At 37.6% G+C, this 14,022-nt stretch overlaps 1 non-coding gene across 1 annotated transcript; it reads right to left on the minus strand.

The window, feature by feature from the left end:
* Positions 1-2,935: 2,935 nt before the first annotated feature.
* Positions 2,936-3,039, minus strand: LOC112774133 (small nucleolar RNA R71). The gene has a single exon (XR_003188635.1). It is a non-coding gene; the product is annotated as a small nucleolar RNA R71 (small nucleolar RNA).
* Positions 3,040-14,022: the final 10,983 nt, after the last annotated feature.

A 14,022-nucleotide genomic window follows, 5' to 3' on the forward strand; every position in this document is an offset into this window, starting at 1 on the left:
GCCACTGACAACGGTGATGCCCTTGCATAAAGCCAGCCATGGAAAGGAGTAAGACTGATTGGATGAAGATAGCAGGAAAGCAGAGGTTCAGAGGAACGAAAAGCATCTCCATTCGCTTATCTGAAATTCCTATCAATGATTTACATAAGTACCTCTATCCCTATTCTATTATTTATTATTCGAAAACATCATTATCAATTCATATCTGCCTGACTGAGATTTGCAAGGTGACCATAGCTTGCTTCATACCAACAATCTCCGTGGGATTCGAACCTTACTCACGTAAGGTATTACTTGGACGACCCAGTGCACTTGCTGGTTAGTTGTATCAAAATTGTGAACCATGGTATTGGCACCATGTTCTTGGCGCCATTGCCAGGGAAAGAAAGAGCCATGAATTTTACATAATTAAAGTGTAATCACGATTACGCGTACCAAGTTGCTCACGTTGCCAGGGATTGTTTGAGCCTGGACATCACAATTTCGTGCACCAAGTTTTTGGCGCCGTTGCTGGGGATTGTTTGAGTTTGGACAACTGACGGTTCATCTTGTTGCTCAGATTAGGTAATTTTCTTTTTATTTTATTTTCAAAAATTTTTCAAAAATATTTCTAAAATTTTCTCATCTGATTTCGAAAATAATATAAAAATGTTTTCAAAAATTTTATTCAAAATTTTTAAGAATGAATTCTAGTGTTTCATGAAGCATGTTGAAGCCTGGCTGGCTGTAAAGCCATGTCTAATTCCTTTGGGAATGAGTATGTCAGGCGTGTCATGTCTGAATTACATGCTGAAGCTTGGCTGGCCATTGGCCATGTCTAGTGTTTTGGACCGGAGCTTTCATTGAAAGCTTGGCTGGCTAGTGAGCCATGTCTAATTCCTGGACTGAAGCTTTAGACTAAGAATGCAAGATTCCTGGAATTCATATTAAAAATTTTGGAATCCTTATTTTCCTTTTTCAATTAATTTTCGAAAAAAAAATTCAAAAAAAATTAGAAAATCATAAAAATCAAAAAAATATTTTTCATGTTTCTTGTTTGAGTCTTGAGTCATGTTATAAGTTTGGTGTCAATTGCATGTGCATCTTGCATTTTTCGAAAATTCTCATGCATTCATAGTGTTCTTCATGATCTTCAAGTTGTTCTTGGTAAGTCTTCTTGTTTGATCTTGATGATTTTTTGTTTTGTGTCTTTTATTGTTTTTCATAGGCATTCTTGAATTCTTAGTGTCTAAGCATTAAAGAATTCTAAGTTTGGTGTCTTGCATGTTTTCTTTGCATTAAAAGTTTTTCAAAATTGTGTCTATGATGTTCATCTTGACATTCATAGTGTTCTTGGTGTTCATCTTGACATTCATAGCATTCTTGCATGCATCACATGTTTTGATCTAAAAATTTCATGCATTGCATCTTTTTAGTGTTTTTCTCTCTCATCATAAAAATTTCAAAAATAAAAAAAAATATATCTTTCCCATTTTCTCTCATCAAATTCGAAAATTTGGATTGACTTTTTCAAAAATTTTTAAAATCAAATTGTTTCTCATGAGTCAAATCAAATTTTCAGTTTGAAAATCTTATCTTTTTCAAAATCTTTTTCAAAAATCAAATCTTTTTCAAAATTCTTAGTTATTTTCGAAAATTTCAAAAATATTTTTCAAAAATCTTTTTCTTATTTTTATATCAAATTTTCGAAAATAACATAATCAATTAATGTTTTGATTCAAAAATTTGAAGTTTGTTACTTGCTTGTTAAGAAAGATTCAAACTTTGAATTCTAGAATCATATCTTGTGATTTCTTATGAATCAAGTCATTAATTGTGATTTTAAAAATCAAATCTTTTTCAAAACTAATTTCAATCATATCTTTTCAAAAATATCTTCTTATCTCTTTCAAAAATTTGATTTAAAAATATCCTCTCTAACTTCCTAACTTCTTATCTTTTCAAAATTGATTTTCAAATTTGTTTCAACTAACTAACTAACTTTTTGTTTGTTTCTTAACTTTTTCAAAACTACCTAACTAACTCTCTCTCTCTCATTTTCGAAAATATCTTCCCCCTTTTTCAAAATTTCTTTTTAATTTATTAATTATTTTAATTTTTAATTTTTATATCTTAATTTTCGAAAATTACTAAGATTTTTCAAAAACTATTTTCAAAAATCACTAACTCTTTTTCAAAAATTATTTTCGAAAATTCCTCCTCTCCCATCTTATTCTATTTATTTATTCATCTACTAACATCTCATCTCACATCTCAACCCTCCTCACAGTTGTGTTTCTTCCATTATATTACATTCTTTGTCTCCCCCTCTTCTTCTACTCACACAGAGATCCCTATACTGTGGTATAAAGGTTCTCTATTATTATTATTATTATTTTTTCTGTGCCCTCTTCTTTGTCATATGAGCAGGAGCAAGGACAAGAATATTCTTGTTGAAGCAGATCCGGAACCTGAAAGGACTCTGAAAAGGAAACTAAGAGAAGCTAAAATACAACAATCCAGAGATAACCTTTCAGAAATTTTCGAACAGGAAGAGGAGATGGCAGCCGAAAATAATAATAATGTAAGGAAGATGCTTGGTGACTTTACTGCACCTAATTCCAATTTACATGGAAGAAGCATCTCCATTCCTGCCATTGGAGCAAACAACTTTGAGCTGAAACCTCAATTAGTTTCTCTAATGCAGCAGAACTGCAAGTTTCATGGACTTCCATCTGAAGATCCTTTTCAGTTCTTAACTGAATTCTTGAAGATATGTGATACTGTTAAGACTAATGGAGTAGATCCTGAAGTCTACAGGCTCATGCTTTTCCCTTTTGCTGTAAGAGACAGAGCTAGATTATGGTTGGATTCTCAACCCAAAGACAGTCTGAACTCTTGGGATAAGCTGGTCACGGCTTTCTTAGCCAAGTACTTTCCTCCTCAAAAGCTGAGCAAGCTTAGAGCTGATGTTCAAACCTTCAGACAGAAAGATGGTGAATCCCTCTATGAAGCTTGGGAAAGATACAAACAGCTGACCAAAAAGTGTCCTTCTGACATACTTTCAGAATGGACCATCCTGGATATATTCTATGATGGTTTATCTGAGCTATCAAAGATGTCACTGGACACTTCTGCAGGTGGATCCATTCACCTAAAGAAAATGCCTGCAGAAGCTCAAGAACTCATTGACATGGTTGCTAATAACCAGTTCATGTACACTTCTGAAAGGAATCCTGTGAGCAATGGGACGCCTATGAAGAAGGGAGTTCTTGAAGTTGATACTCTGAATGCCATATTGGCTCAGAATAAAATATTGACTCAGCAAGTCAATATGATCTCTCAGAGTCTGCATGGAATGCAAGCTGCATCCAACAGTACTCAAGAGGCATCTTCTGAAGAAGAAGCTTACGATCCTGAAAACCCTGCAATAGCAGAGGTAAATTATTTAGGTGAACCTTATGGAAACACCGATAACTCATCATGGAGAAATCATCCAAATTTCTCATGGAAGGATCAAAAGCCTCAACAAGGCTTTAATAATGGTGGAAGAAACATGTTTAGCAATAATAAACCTTTTCCATCATCCACTCAGCAATAGACAGAAAACTCTGAACAAAACACTTCTAATTTGGCAAACTTAGTCTCTGATCTGTCTAAGGCCACTGTAAGTTTCATGAATGAAACAAGATCTTTCATTAGAAATCTGGAAGCACAAGTGGGCCAGCTGAGTAAAAGGATCACTGAAATCCCTCCCAGTACTCTCCCAAGCAATACAGAAGAGAACCCAAAAGGAGAGTGCAAGGCCATTGACATAAGCACCATGGCCGAACCTACAAGGGGAGTGGAGGATGTGAATCCCAAGGAGGAAGACCTCCTGGGACGGCCAGTGATCAATAAGAAGCTTCCCTCTGAGGAACCAAAGGACTCTGAGGCTCATCTAGAGACCATAGAGATTCCATTGAACCTCCTTATGCCCTTCATGAGCTCTGATGAGTATTCCTCTTCTGAAGAGAATGAGGATGTTACTGAAGAGCAAACCGCCAAGTTTCTTAGTGCAATCATGAAGCTGAATGCCAAACTATTTGGCATTGACACTTGGGAAGTTGAACCTCCCTTGTTCATCAATGAACTAAGTGATCTGGATCAACTGACATTGCCTCAGAAGAGACAGGATCCTGGAAAGTTCATAATACCCTGTACCATAGGCACCATGATCTTTAAGGCTCTGTGTGACCTTGGTTCAGGAATAAACCTCATGCCCCTCTCTGTAATAGAGAAACTGGGAATCTATGGGGTGCAAGCTGCTAAAATCTCGTTAGAGATGGCAGACAGTTCAAGAAAACAGGCTTATGGACAAGTAGAGGACGTGTTAGTAAAGGTTGAAGGCTTTTACATCCCTGTTGATTTCATAGTCCTGGATACTGGAAAGGAAGAGGATGAATCCATCATCCTAGGAAGACCTTTCCTGGCCACAGCAAGAGCTGTGATTGATGTTGACAGAGGTGAAATAGTCCTTCAATGGAATGAGGACTCCCTTGTGTTTAAAACTCAAGGATCTCCCTCTGCAACCATGGAGAGAAAGCAGAAAAAGCTTCTCTCAAAGCAGAGTCAACCAGAGCCCCCACAGTCAAACTCTAAGTTTGGTGTTGGGAGGCCACAACCAAACTCTAAGTTTGGTGTTGAACTCCCATATCCAAACTCTAAGTTTGGTGTTGGAGAGTTTCAACAATGCTCTGAACATCTGTGAGGCTCCATGAGAGCACACTGTCAAGCTATTGACATTAAAGAAGCGCTTGTTGGGAGGCAACCCAATTTTTATTTATCTAACTATATTTTTCTTAGTTATATGTCTTTGTAGGTTCATGATCATGTTGAGTCACAAAATAAATATAAAAATTGAAAACGGAATCAAAAACAGCAGAAGAAAAATCACACCCTGGAGGAGCATCTGTCTGGCGTTCAGCGCCAGAACAGAGCATGGTTCTGGCGTTGAACGCCCAAAATGCGCAGCTTCTGGGCGCTGAACGCCAGAACAGGCATGATTCTGGCATTCAACACCAGAAATGGCACACAAATGGGCGTTGAACGCCCAAAATGGCCACCAACCTGGCGCTGAACGCCCAGAGTTGGGTGCAAAGGCATTTTTACATGCCTAATGGGTGCAGGGATGTAAATCCTTGAACACCTCAGGATCTGTGGACCCCACAGGATCCACTCAGGATCTGTGGACCCCACAGGATCCCACCTACCTCCACTTACTTCTTCTCACCACTCTCTTTCACACAACCCCATAAACACTCTTCCCCAAAAATCCTTCACCAATCACCTCAAACTCTCTTCCCCATCACCTTTCCACCACTCACATCCATCCACTCTTCCCCATAAACCTACCTCATAAACTCCACCTACCTTCAAAAATTCAAAACCAATTTCCCAACCAAACCCACCCATATGGCCGAACCTTAACCCCCTCTCCCTTCCCTATATAAAGCCCTCCATTCTTCATCAAATTCACACAACACACCCCTCTACACCCCTCTTGGCCGAAACCACATCTCCCTCTCCCTCTCCATATTTCTTCTTCTTCTTCATCTATTCTTTCTTTTATTGCTCGAGGGCGAGCAAGATTCTAAGTTTGGTGTGGTAAAAGCATAAGCTTTTTGTTTTTCCATTACCATTGATGGCACCTAAGACCGGAGAATCCTCTAGAAAGGGGAAAGGGAAGACAAAAGCTTCCACCTCCAAGTCATGGGAGATGGAAAGGTTCATCTCCAAAGCCCATCAAGACCACTTCTATGATGTTGTGGCCAAGAAGAAGGTGATCCCCGAGGGGCCTTTCAAACTCAAAAGAAATGAGTATCCGGAGATCCGACATGAAATTTAAAGAAGAGGTTGGGAAGTTCTAACAAATCCCATCCAACAAGTCGGCATCCTAATGGTTCAAGAGTTCTATGCTAATGCATGGATCACCAAGAACCATGATCAAAGTAAGAACCCGGATACAAAGAACTATGTTACAATGGTTCAGGGGAAATACTTAGATTTTAGTCCATAGAATGTGAGGTTGGCGTTTAACTTGCCCATGATGCAAGGAGATGAACGCCCCTACACTAGAAGGGTCAACTTTAATCAAAGGTTGGACCAAGTCCTTATGGACATATGCGTAGAAGGAGCTCAATGGAAGATTGACTCCAAAGGCAAGCCGGTTCAACTAAGAAGATTGGACCTCAAGCCTATAGCTAGAGGATGGTTGGAGCTCATTCAATGCTCAATCATTCCCACTAGCAACCGGTCTGAAGTTACTATAGACCGGGCCATCATGATCCATAGCATCATGATTGGAGAAGAGGTGGAAGTTCATGAGATTATACCTCAAGAACTCTACAAGGTGGCTGACAAGTCTTCCACTATGGCAAGGTTAGCCTTTCCTCACCTCATTTGCCACCTATGCAATTCGGCTGGGATTGACATAGAGGGAGACATCCTCATCAAAGAGGACAAGTCCATCACTAAGAAGAAGATGGAGCAAGCAAGAGAGCCCATTCATGGAGCTCAAGAGGCGTATGAAGCTCATCACCATGAGATCCCAGAGATGCCTCAAATGCACTTTCCTCCACAAAACTATTGGGAGCAAATCAACACCTCCCTAGGAGAATTGAGTTCCAATATGGGACAACTAAGGGTGGAACATCAAGAGCACTCCATCATGCTTCATGAAATAAGAGAAGATCAAAAAGCAATGAGGGAGGAGCAACAAAGACAAGGAAGAGACATAGAAGAGCTCAAAGACATCATTGATTCCTCAAGAAGGAAACGCCACCATCACTAAGGTGGATTCATTCCTTGTTCTTGTTTCTTCTATTTTTCGTTTCTATGATTATGTACTTATCTGTGTTTGTGTCTTCATTACATGATCATTAGTAGTTAGTAACTTTGTCTTAAAGTTATAAATATCCTATGAATCCATCACCTCTCTTAAATGAAAAATGTTTTAATTCAAAAGAACAAGAAGTACATGAGTTTCGAATTTATCCTTGAACTTAGCTTAATTATATTGATGTGGTGACAATGTTTCTTGTTTTCTGAATGTATGCTTGAACAGTGCATATGTCTTTTGAAGTTGTTGTTTAAGAATGTTAAATATGTTGGATCTTGAAAGAATGATGACTAGGAGACATGTTATTTGATAATCTGAAAAATCATAAAAATGATTCTTGAAGCAAGAAAAAGCAGCAAAGAACAAAGCTTGCAGAAAAAAAAATAGGCGAAAAAAAATAGAAATAAAAAGAAAAAGCAAGCAGAAAAAGCCAAAGCTCTTAAAACCAAGAGGCAAGAGCAAAAAGCCAATAACCCTTAAAACCAAAAGGCAAGGGCAAATAAAAAGGATCCCAAGGCTTTCAGCATCAGTGGATAGGAGGGCCTAAAGGAATAAAATCCTAGCCTAAGCGGCTAAATCAAGCTGTCCCTAACCATGTGCTTGTGGCGTGAAGGTGTCAAGTGAAAACTTGAGACTGAGCGGTTAAAGTCAAGGTCCAAAGCAAAAAAAAGAGTGTGCTTAAGAACCCTGGACACCTCTAATTGGGGACTTTAGCAAAGCTGAGTCACAATCTGAAAAGGTTCACCCAATTATGTGTCTGTGGCATTTATGTATCTGGTGGTAATACTGGAAAATAAAGTGCTTAGGGCCACGGCCAAGACTCATAAAAAGTTGTGTTCAAGAATCATCATACTGAACTAGGAGAATCAATAACACTATCTGAACTCTGAGTTCCTATAGATGCCAATCATTCTGAACTTCAATGGATAGAGTGAGATGCCAAAACTATTCAAGAGGCAAAAAGCTACAAGTCCCGCTCATTTGATTGAAGCTATGTTTCATTGATAGTTTGGAATTTATAGTATATTCTCTTCTTTTTATCCTATTTGATTTTCAGTTGCTTGGGGACAAGCAACAATTTAAGTTTGGTGTTGTGATGAGCGGATAATTTATACGCTTTTTGACATTATTTTTAGTATGTTTTTAGTAGGATCTAGTTACTTTTAGGGATGTTTTCATTAGTTTTTATGTTAAATTCACATTTCTGGACTTTACTATGAGTTTGTGTATTTTTCTGTGATTTCAGGTATTTTCTGGCTGAAATTGAGGGACTTGAGCAGAAATCAAATTCAGAGGTTGAAGAAGGACTGCTGATGCTGTTGGATTCTGACCTCCCTGCACTCAAAGTGGATTTTCTGGAGCTACAAAACTCGAAATGGCGCGCTTCTAATTGCGTTGGAAAGTCGACATCCAGGGCTTTCCAGCAATATATAATAGTCCATACATTGGCCAAGAATATACGACGTAAACTGGCGTTCAACGCCAGCTTTCTGCCCAAATCTGGCGTCCAGCGCCAGAAAAGGAGCCAAAACCAGAGTTGAACGCCCAAACTGGCACGAAAACTGGCGTTCAACTCCAAGAAGGACCTCTACACATGCAACACTCAAGCTCAGCCCAAGCACACACCAAGTGGGCCCCAGAAGTGGATTTATGCATCAATTACTTACTCATGTAAACCCTAGTAGCTAGTTTATTATAAATAGGACATTTTACTAGTCCTTTTGACCATCCTGGATCTTGGATTGTATTTTGATCCTGTGATCACGTTTTGGGGGCTGGCCATCTCGGCCATGCCTGGACCTTTCACTTATGTATTTTCAACGGTAGAGTTTTTACACTCCATAGATTAAGGTGTGGAGCTTTGCTATTCCTCAAAGATTAATGCAAAGTACTACTGTTTTCTATCCAATTCATCTTATTTCGCTTCTAAGATATCTATTCGCACCCAAGAACGTGATGAAGGTGATGATTATGTGTGACGCTCATCACCATTCTCCCCTATGAGCACGTGCCTGACAAACACTTCTATTCTACATGAAATAAGCTAGAATGAATATCTCTTAGATCTCCTAACCGGAATCTTCGTGGTGTAAGCTAGAATGATGGCGGCATTCAAGAGAATCCGGAAAGTCTAAACCTTGTCTGTGGTATTCCGAGTAGGATTCAATGATTGAATGACTGTGACGAGCTTCAAACTCGCGATTGTTGGGCGTTAGTGACAGACGCAAAAGGAGGGTGAATCCTATTCCAGCATGATCGAGAACCGATAGATGATTAGCCGTGCTGTGACAGAGCATGTGAGCATATTTTTCACTGAGAGGAGGGGATGTAGCCACTGACAACGGTGATGCCCTTGCATAAAGCCAGCCATGGAAAGGAGTAAGACTGATTGGATGAAGATAGTAGGAAAGCAGAGGTTCAGAGGAACGAAAAGCATCTCCATTCGCTTATCTGAAATTCCTATCAATGATTTACATAAGTACCTCTATCCCTATTCTATTATTTATTATTCGAAAACATCATTATCAATTCATATCTGCCTGACTGAGATTTGTAAGGTGACCATAGCTTGCTTCATACCAACAATCTCCGTGGGATTCGACCCTTACTCACGTAAGGTATTACTTGGACGACCCAGTGCACTTGCTGGTTAGTTGTATCAAAGTTGTGAACCATGGTATTGGCACCATGTTCTTGGCGCCATTGTCAGGGAAAGAAAGAGCCATGAATTTTACATAATTAAAGTGTAATCACGATTACGCGTACCAAGTTGCTCACGTTGCCAGGGATTGTTCGAGCCTGGACATCACAATTTCGTGCACCAGAGCTGATCCAAAAAAGGACAGTTACAGGGTGGCGTATGTGCATTGATTACCGAAGACTCAATGACGCCACCAGGAAAGATCACTTTCCTTTACCCTTCATTGACCAAATGCTAGAAAGACTGGCAAGTCATGCTTTTTACTATTTCCTAGATTGATATTCCAGGTATAATCAAATAGTAGTAGATCCACGAGATCAAGAGAAGACAACATTCACTTGTCCATTTGGCGTGTTCGCCTATTGATGATCGGATAATTTATACGCTTTTTGGCATTGTTTTTACATAGTTTTCAGTATGATTTGATTAGTTTTTAGTATATTTTTATTAGTTTTTAAATAAAAATCATATTTCTGGATGTTACTATGAGTTTGTGTGCTTTTTCTATGATTTTAGGTAATTTCTGGCTGAAATTGAGGGACTTGAGCAAAAATCAGATTCAGAGGTTGAAGAAGGACTGCAGATGCTGCTGGATTCTGACCTCCCTGCACTCAAAGTTGATTTATGGAGCTACAGAACTCCAAATGGTGCGCTCTTAATTGAGTTGGAAAGTAGACATCCAGGGCTTTCCAGCAATATATAATAGTCCATACTTTGCCTGGGTTTAGACGACGCAAACTGGCGTTTAACGCCAGTTCCATGTTGCATTCTGGAGTTAAACACCAGAAATAGGTTGCAAAGTGGAGTTAAACGCCAGAAACAGGTTACAAATTGGCGTGCAACTCCAAGAGAAGCCTCTACACATGTAAAGCTCAATGCTCAGCCCAAGCACACACCAAGTGGGCCCCAGAAGTGGATTTCTGCATCATTTACTCATTTCTGTAAACCATAGTAACTAGTTTAGTATAAATAGGACTTTTTACTATTGTATTTACATCTTCGGAACATCTGAGGATCATCTTTGATCAGTTTTATGCTATCTTAGACCTTTATGGGGGCTGGCCATTCGGCCATGCCTGGACCATTATCACTTATGTATTTTCAACGGTAGAGTTTCTACACACCATAGATTAAGGTGTGGAGCAATGCTGTTCCTTGAGTATTAATGCAAAGCACTATTGTTTTTCTATTCAATTCAAGCTTATTCCTATTCTAAGATATTCATTCGCACCCAAGAACATGATGAATGTGATGATTATGTGACACTCATCATCATTCTCACTTACGAACGCATGCCTGACAAACACTTCCGTTCTACATGCAAACAAGCTAGAATGAATATCTCTTAGATATCTAATACAGAGGACCGAGTCCGAGATATTAGAGTCTTCGTGGTATAAGTTAGAACCCATGGATGGCCATTCCTGAGATCCAGAAAGTCTAAACCTTGTCTGTGGTATTCTGAGTAGGATCTGGAAAGGGATGGCTGTGACGAGCTTCAAACTCGCGAGTGCTGGGCGTAGTGACAGACGCAAAAGGATAGTAAATCCTATTCTAGTATGATCGAGAACCGACAGATGATTAGCTATGCAGTGACAGCGCATTGGACCATTTTCACATAGAGGACGGGATGTAGCCATTGACAACGGTGATGCCCAACATACAGCTTGCCATGGAAGGGAGTAGGAATGATTGGATGAAGACAGCAGGAAAGCAGAGGTTCAGGAGGAACGAAAGCATCTCTATATGCTTATCTGAAATTCTCACCAATGAATTACAAAAGTATCTCTATCCTAGTTTATATTTTATTTATTTTTATTATCAATTCACCATAACCACTTGAATCTGCCTGACTGAGATTTACAAGGTGACCATAGCTTGCTTCAGGCCGAGAATCTCCGTGGGATCGACCCTTACTCACATAAGGTTTATTACTTGGACGACCCCGTGCACTTGCTGGTTAGTTGTGCGAAGTTGTGACAAAGTGTGATTCACGTTTGAGAGCAGCAAGTCTTTGGCGCCATTGTTGATGATCGCAATTTCGTGCACCAAGTTTTTGGTGCCGTTGTCGGGGATTGTTCGAGTTTAGACAACTGATGGTTCATCTTGTTGCTCAGATTAGGTAATTTTATTTTAATTTTAAGCTTTTTACTTCTTATTTTTGAAAAAAAAAATTTCAAAAATACAAAAAAAAATTTTATTAAATTATTCTATGTTCTTCAGAATTTTTTTTTAGAAGGAATTCTGGAATTTCATGGGAAATGTTGAAGCCTGGCTGGCTGTAAAGCCATGTCCAAATTCTTTTAGACTGAGGCATCCTCCTCACATGCTTGAATTATGTATGCTGAAGCTTGGCTAGCCATTGGCCATGTCTAGTATTTTGGACTGGAGCTTTCACTGAAAGCTTGGCTGGCTAGTGAGCCATGTCTAATTCCTGGACTGGAGCTTTAGACTAACATTGCAAGATTCCTAGAATTCCTATTAAGAATTTTCAAAATCCTTATTTTCTTTTTCAAAATTAATTTTCGAAAAAAAATTAATAAAATCATAAAACCAAAAATATTTGATGTTTCTTGTTTGAGTCTTGTGTCAATTTTTAAGTTTGGTGTCAATTGCATATTTTGAATTTCATTAAAATTTTCGAAAACTCATGCATGATGTTCTTCATGATCTTCATGTTGTTCTTGGTAAGTCTTCTTGTTTGATCTTCATATTTTCTTGTTTTGTGTTTTTCTTGTTTCTCATATGCATTTTTGAATTATTAATGTCTCAACATTGAAAATTTCTAAGTTTGGTGTCTTGCATGTTTTTCTTTTCTTAAAAATTTGCAAAAATAAGTTCTTGGTGTTCATCTTGACATTCAAAGTGTTATTGGTGTTCATCTTGACATTCATAGTGTTCTTGCATGCATTGTGTGTTTTGATTCATAATTTTCATGTTTGGAGTCTTTTTGTTGTTTTTCTCTTTCTTCATTAAAAATTCAAAAATAAAAAATATATCTTTCCCTTATTTCACTCATAATTTTCGAAAATTTGATTTGATCTAGTCAAAAGTTTTAAAAATTTAGTTGTTTCTTATGAGTCAAATCAAATTTTCAATTTAAAAATTTTATCTTTTCCAAATCTTTTTCAAAAATCAAATCTTTTTCACTTTTTCTTTCATATTTTCAAAAATTTCAATTTGATTCTCAAAAATATTTTTCTTATTTTGTTTCATAATTTCAAAATCTTTACTAACCACTAATGTGATTGATTCAAGAATTTTTTAAGTTTGTTACTTGCCTAGTAAGAAAGGTTCAATCTTTAAACTCTAGAATCATATCTTTTTAGTTTCTTGTTAGTCAAGTAATCAACTTTGATTTCAAAAATCAAATCTTTTTAAATTTTTTTTTTCAAATCTTTTTTAAAATAAGTTTCAATCACATCTTTTTCAAAATCAATTTCAAAATCTTTTCTAACTTCTTATTTTTTCAAAATTTGATTTTCAAATCTTTTTCAATTAACCACTTAACTTTTTGTTTGATTCTTATCTTTTTCAAAACTACCTAACTAACTCTCTCTCTCTAATTTTTGAAAATCACCTTCCTCTTTTTCAAAATTTCTTCTTAATTAATTAATTGTTTTAAATTTAATTTAATTTCATTTTTTTTAATTTTCTAATTTCAACTTTAATTTTAAATTAAAAACAAAAATATTTTTATTTTAATTTTGTTTAATTTTCGAATTCTCTTATCTCTCATCCCCTTCTGTTTATTTATTCATCTACTAACACCCCTCTTTCACTCAAGAATTCGAACCCATTCCTTTCCCCTGTGCTTGGATTCTTATCTTTTTTCTTTTTGCTACTCTTCACTTCTTATACTTACATAAGGAATCTCTATACTGTGACATAGAGGATTCCATATTTTCTTTTGTGTTCTCTTCTTTTTCACATGAGCAGGAGCAAGGACAAAAACATTCTTGTTGAAGCTGATTCGGAACCTGAAAGGACTCTGAAGAGGAAGCTAAGAGAAGCTAAAATACAACACTCTGAAGAGGACTTTACTGAAATTTTCGAAAAAGAAGGAGACATGGCCAAAAATAATAACAATGCAAGGAAGATGCTTGGTGACTTTACTGCACCAAATTTCAACTTACATGGAAGAAACATCTCAATCCCTGCCATTGGAGCAAACAATTTTGAGTTTGAACCTCAATTAGTTTCTCTGATGCAACAGAATTGCAAGTTTTATGGACTTCCATCAGAAGATCCTTTTCAGTTCTTAACTAAATTCTTGCAGATCTGTGATACTGTTAAGACCAATGGGGTTGATCCCGAGGTCTACAGGCTTATGCTTTTCCCGTTTGCTATAAGAGACAGAGCTAGAATATGGTTGGATTCTCAACCTAAAGATAGCCTGAACTCTTGGGATAAGCTGGTCACGGCTTTCTTAGCCAAGTTCTTTCCTCCTCAAAAGCTTAGT

The sequence above is a fragment of the Arachis hypogaea genome, chromosome 18 (genome assembly GCF_003086295.3).
Source record: "Arachis hypogaea cultivar Tifrunner chromosome 18, arahy.Tifrunner.gnm2.J5K5, whole genome shotgun sequence".
NCBI lineage: Eukaryota > Viridiplantae > Streptophyta > Magnoliopsida > Fabales > Fabaceae > Arachis > Arachis hypogaea.